The sequence below is a fragment of the Dermacentor andersoni genome, chromosome 3 (genome assembly GCF_023375885.2).
Source record: "Dermacentor andersoni chromosome 3, qqDerAnde1_hic_scaffold, whole genome shotgun sequence".
Classification (NCBI taxonomy): domain Eukaryota; kingdom Metazoa; phylum Arthropoda; class Arachnida; order Ixodida; family Ixodidae; genus Dermacentor; species Dermacentor andersoni.
This window is the reverse complement of record NC_092816.1, coordinates 188,494,828-188,500,879: the sequence shown is the minus strand read 5'-3', so window position 1 is coordinate 188,500,879 and position 6,052 is coordinate 188,494,828. Positions and strand designations below refer to the sequence as shown.

The following is a 6,052-nucleotide window of genomic DNA, read 5'->3' as shown; positions in this document are numbered from 1 at the left end:
CCTGAGTACGGCGCAGACGTGGGCCATCCTACGTTGCCTGATCGAGCCCGACAAGGCGAAATCGACAACCAGTCGGACGCTCCTAGAAATCGCTCACAAGTTCCCCGGAAACGACCAGGATCTGATTGACACCCTAAAAACCAGATACCTTGGTAGCGACCCCATACAACCCTGCCTCCTAAAATATGAAGGAGAACCAAGACCAGAACTGGACGCTCCCATCACGGAGGAAGAGGTGTATGCCGCGGCACGAGCCTCACAGCGCAACACTGCTCCCGGAGTTGACAAAATCACCAATGCCATGATTAGAAACCTGAGCCCGATGCACATCCAGGACTTCACCGAATACCTAAACGAGGAACTCTGGAGCAAGGGCCACGTACCGAACGAGTGGAAACACGCAGAAATCGTGACCATTCCCAAACCCGGCAAGAAGCCCGCGATCGACGCCCTGCGTCCCATCTCGCTGACTTCGTGTCTCGGCAAGCTGTACGAGAGGGTCATCGAAACCCGCCTGCAACATTACATAGAGGACGGTGACCTCTTCCCGCACACCATGCTTGGCTTCAGGCCGGGACTTTCTGCGCAAGATGCGTTCCTAATCCTAAGGGAAGAAGTTCTTAAGGGCATCCCGAAGGGAGGAGAACATCTCCTGCTCGCACTCGACCTAAAAGGGGCCTTCGATAACATCTCTCACGAGGCCATTCTCAAGGGACTGAACGACATCAGCTGCGGGGAGCGCATCTTTAATTACGTTAAATCGTTCTTGACGGGCCGGACGGCAACCATCGGAATAGGCCAGACTCGATCGGATACGATCGACGTGCCGAACAAAGGAACACCGCAAGGGGCGATAATATCCCCGATTCTATTCAACGTCGCGATGCTAGCGCTGACCAAAGAGCTGCGGAAGATCCCCGACCTAGGTTACGCCCTGTACGCAGACGACATCACGCTCTGGGCCACCAAGGGCTCCCTAGCGCGAAAAGAGGCGACCCTTCAAGAGGCCGCGACGGCCGTGGAGAGATTTGCGGCAGCGAGCGGGATGCGTTGTGCGCCAGAAAAGTCCGAGGTGATCCGGGTGCACGGAGGAGGAATCTACAAGTCCCCCGGCCCTATCGACCTCTATCTTGAGGGCCAGAAGATCACGGAAGGCAATAAGACTAGGATTCTGGGTTTTTGGATCCAGAGCAACCTGAAAGCCTCCCACACCATCCAAACCCTAAGGTCTGCCACCAACCAGATCTCGCGGATTATAAAACGAATTACAAGAAGCCGCAAGGGCATGCGAGAAGAGGACACGCTTCGCCTCGTCCAGGCTCTGGTGATCAGCAGAATCACGTATAGCATGCCGTATCACTATCACTCGCTAAACAAACGCGACCAAGAACAAGTCGATGCCATCATCAGAGGCGCGTACAAAACGGCCCTGGGTCTCCCTGTCACCACCTCAAACGAGAAGTTAGCTGCCCTTGGGATCCACAACACCTTTGCTGAGCTGTCGGACGCGGTTATGGCTTCGCAAAAGGCCAGACTACAGAACACGGCGGCGGGCAGAGCCATCCTCCACCGGACCGGAACGGCAACGGAGCTCCGTGCCCTCGATGGGCAACGATCACTCCCGCCTGAGGTCAGAGGCAAGATCAAGGCGAACCCGATACCGAAGCACATGAGCCATGAACTCCATGAAGGACGACGCAAGGCTCGCGTCGACAGACAGCGCCGACAATTCAAGGGTGACCCGTACGTAACGTACGTGGACGTGGCGGCGTACCCTGTAGGGGGCCTCTTCGCGGTAGCCGCCGTGAACGGGAGAGACAACTCCTTGACTCTCGCGGCCTCCGTAAGGGCAGAGACCCCAGCTGCGGCTGAAACCATAGCTGCGGCGCTGGTAATAAAGCAAGAAGACAGGGTAGGCAGGGAAGTCCATGTCGTTACCGACTCGCAACAGGCCTGCCGTAACTTTACCAACGGACGAACACCGCTGCTGGCGGCTCAGATTCTAGGCCCGAGGCTGCAAGAATACCATCAAATCACGTGGACGCCGGGCCACGCGGGTCTGGAGGGGAACGAGAGGGCGAACGCCCTAGCTCGAGCGCTAATCAACCGAGCGGGGCAAGACGAATCGTCTCATCAATCCCCACCATTTACCTTCATGCCCCTGCCGTCCAATTACTGCGACCGACTCGAGATCCAGCGACTCAACCGCAGGATTTATCCTCCGCCTCACAGAAAGCTCAGCACTGAAGATGCCGTAGCTCTCCGACTTATTCAGACAAACACATTTCCTAACCTACACAAATACAGTAAAGTGTTCCCACATACATATCGCGGCATCTGCCCCTGGTGCGGCGACACACGCCCTACACTCTTCCACATCTCGTGGGGGTGCGGGGGCAAACCTCAACACTTAAAGACGCCTAGCACGTCATTTGAGCGGTGGGAGGTACAGCTGACCGGCGATACCCTGGCGGGACAAGAAGCTCTCGTCCAGCAAGTACGTCGAGCAGCCATGGCCAGTGGAGTCCTGGAATGAGGACACCACCCACTCGACCTCATAGCAACCACCTCGATGGTTCAAATAAATGTTTTTTCTCTCTCTCTCTCTGCGGAAGTGGTTCGAATTTCATCCACCCGATGGCCGCCACAGCTTCTAGCTTTTTCAACACCATGCGCTGTAAATGGCTTTTTGAGGTCGATGTTGGCTGCCCGAGCGCAAGAAAACATACGGGAGTCAATATTCGCTACAGTGGGAGGGATGTGCCTGGTGTAAACAAATTCCACATACGGGTCAGCACATTGCAATGGAATACCAAGGGATCGTCTGCCTTCCAGAAGCGCTGCGCTTCGAAGCAGATGGCAGCGTTAAATAGTCAGCGGTCAAGATAAGCTAGATAAGTTGAGAGTATTGATGAGAAAAAAGGCTAGGATGAGATAGCAGAGGAACGATTGCAGGGATGCGTAACTTTACAAATTAGAGCAGGCGCCGCGCCTGGTGTTGTGACGCACTTAGCGAAAAGCAGTTCGGTCGTGTGACGCAGTTGCACGTGTACAGAACCTTACTGGGACAAATTCCTGAGGTTTTCTTTGACCCCGAGCATTATTGTAATTAATTTCGTTAATTTATTTAATAAATTTTGTTACAGAACTCAAAACCGAGAACTTGAAAATTATGTCTTCTGAATGACTGAAAACAGGCTTTCCAAGCAAGCATTTGACTTGTGTGCCAGTTGAAGGCATTCCGCAAGAGCCGACCAAGATTTGGTTGAGAGCCTATGTTGGGGCCACCTCTGGGTAGACGTAGCCTAATACCGCGTCGGTAGAAGTCCAGTTCTCTTGAAAACATGCAGTCACCCGTATATCTGTGCTCTTAAACTGCAAGAAATAGGGCCTGGAAGTGGGGTATTGCTTGGAAATCGGATGTTTTCGTGGTATGTACGGTATGTACAGTATTGTTTTAGATGAGTCGCGTAGTTTCCACGCTATGTCTGTAAAGGCGAATTGCTTTTGTTTGTAATGCCACCGATTCACCACTTCCGCACGTTTCGCCTCTATACGCATTATTCCTATAACGTGTTAATACCAAAATGACACATGCTTGTAATTAACCTTTTGGAGCTGACCTCTTCCGATGGAGCTTCGTACGGGAACTACTGCCGCTTGCTTGGTGAAGATTGGATGAATGCACAAAAAGGAGTAAAAGAAACATGTCCTCATTTCACAAGGCGTCTTGCGTCTTCCTTGTAAAATTGCACGTTGCACATATTCAATCGAGGCTTGTAAAGTTCGTTTGCAATCATTTTTATTCAACAATAAAACGCAGAAAAAATAAAAACATGCAGCGCTGATCAGCGCAGCCGGTGCAATGCGTTCCAGCTAGCGTTCAAGACGCGTGCACCCAAAACCGAAATCGGAAATGCGGTACAGGCACTAATGCCGGTGGCTTGGTGCGCTGCAGCATAGAGAAAGAAAAAGACTAAGAGCGGACACTCCGAGAAATCTGGCCTCAGGAACTACGTCACGGCTACGTAACAAACTAGTGCTCTCACCAAACGCCAGAGGACGCAGGCGCAAAAAAAGGAAATGTTGTAGTGAATTCTGCTCAATCGTTTTACAAAATAATAATTATACGCCCAAATTTCGCGTGTTTCTTATGCATAAAAACAGAATTTATCCAAGACATGTACCGTGCTTTTTGTTCTTCATCCGTACTGCCATCAACACCAATCACCATTCGTCCATCGAGAAACAAATCAACGATTCGTGTACCAGCGGCGCGCCAGCGGGAAGGTTTCGTGAACGTCGGCTGCGGCGGTGTTTTCATGTGTGAGACAGGTGAGTCAAGTTTTCAAGCGAAGCTTGGAGTAACTGACTTGTGAGGGCGATGAGGTTCGCTAAAAAAAACCAGTTTGCGGCTCTATATGAGGCGGCTAGACGCGAACAGTGCGAAAAGCATGCCCCCTCAAGAAACGCGTAGCGAGAGGGCTGTACCATGTACTTTCTTGTTACCCCCGCCGAGAACAGAATAATCTTTGTTGCGTTCCGTGAAAACCATCAAACAACGCGAAGCTGCCATTAACTTGCACCGGTTCACGGCTGTGCTCTGCACTGAGACTCAGCTAGTCAGACGCCATCGAGACGCTGCGTCTCGGTTTGCGAGAGTAAACCGTTCTTGCCCAGCGCTGTTTGCGATAACCACAGTATCGGCGTTCCATTGAAATAGTTCGTGTTGGTGGACTAAAAACGATCTGCTGGACAACGCTTAAGGTCAATATCATGAATTGCACATTTCAGGAAAATTCCGGTTTCGAGAAAATTGAATTCCTAACCCGCGTTTAAATGATCGCGTCACGGTTGACGGTATTTTCATTGGCCCGTTCTAGAGGCTGACGAACGCTGGAAAGAACATAAAAGACGCCGCGCTGATTCAGACCGAAAACGGCGTTCCGGGGACGGGCGCTACCTAAATAAAGAAAGCAGGACGTTAGGCACGCTGTAGCCAAGCTTTGCTTGCTCGTTTCCCTTATAGAGTAAGGTCTCCTGAATATTTTAATGATATTGCTTGCAAACAATGGCATGTGACATAAACAGCGAGCATAGCTTATTGCGTTTGGTACTTCAGCGAGGTGTGTATCTACGGCGCACGGACGGACGCCGGTGTATAGGTTCGTGGGGATTGTTGATACAGAAAAGTAACGGGGAGGAAAAGTCACCAATGACTACTGCATGTACTTATTGCGGCGGCCGTGTTGGGAAGTACTGCGCATTCTTGTAATTTTCGGTTCCTTATCATTTTTTCGTGGCGGAAGACATTGCACAATGTATTGTCGCGTAGGCGTGGCGTGGCGCGCATTTCAACAAAGGCCTCGTATTTGGGCATTTCGAATGTATCTTTATCACGGTTATGTGAACTGCTGTTTTGCCTACCAATGTACTCCTTATACTGAGTACGTACAGGGGTGTCCAAAAGTTCACAGGCCGCGATGCCCTTCATGGGATTACGTAGGATGGCGGCCTGGGAACTTTTGAACACCCCTGTACGGGGTATTAACATTTATCCTTGTAAGTCCGAGTTATATGGGTCAGTGGTCAGGATGTGTCGGTGGTTTTATATTGTGCATCGGTTCGCTATTCATTTAAAGCGGTTTCCTGGTACAGTTATGACGTGTACATATGTTTTTGGTAATTAACGAAGCGTGCACTTATTGACATTTTCAGACCGTGCTGATGCCATGCCGTCCGGCGGTCCAAGCTACGGCAGCCACTGCTGTGTGTCGTGGTGCTTTGACAACGGCAGAACCCAGAAGAAGCCTATCTTGCCTTGGAATAAAAACATTGCGGAAACTGTCTCTTTGATACATATGAGCGCTTGTACCAAAACACAGAAGACAAGCGCGATGGATAAAGCCGTAGTGAATTATGATTACCTCTATCTCCATCTGTTACAACTTAATCGAAATAAAAATTGCGTCACTACCTCAATTCACACCCAAGTATTCAACTAGACAAAATAGTGAATCGCAAAATCAAAGCGACAAATAAAAGCTTTGCC

At 50.6% G+C, this 6,052-nt stretch overlaps 1 long non-coding RNA gene across 1 annotated transcript; it reads left to right on the top strand.

Moving 5' to 3' along the window:
• The first annotated feature begins 4,081 nt into the window (after positions 1 to 4,081).
• LOC126524422 (uncharacterized) lies at positions 4,082 to 5,844 on the top strand. Its single transcript, XR_007597950.2, has 2 exons — positions 4,082 to 4,335; positions 5,719 to 5,844. It is a non-coding gene; the product is annotated as an uncharacterized lncRNA (long non-coding RNA).
• The last annotated feature ends 208 nt before the right edge of the window (positions 5,845 to 6,052 follow it).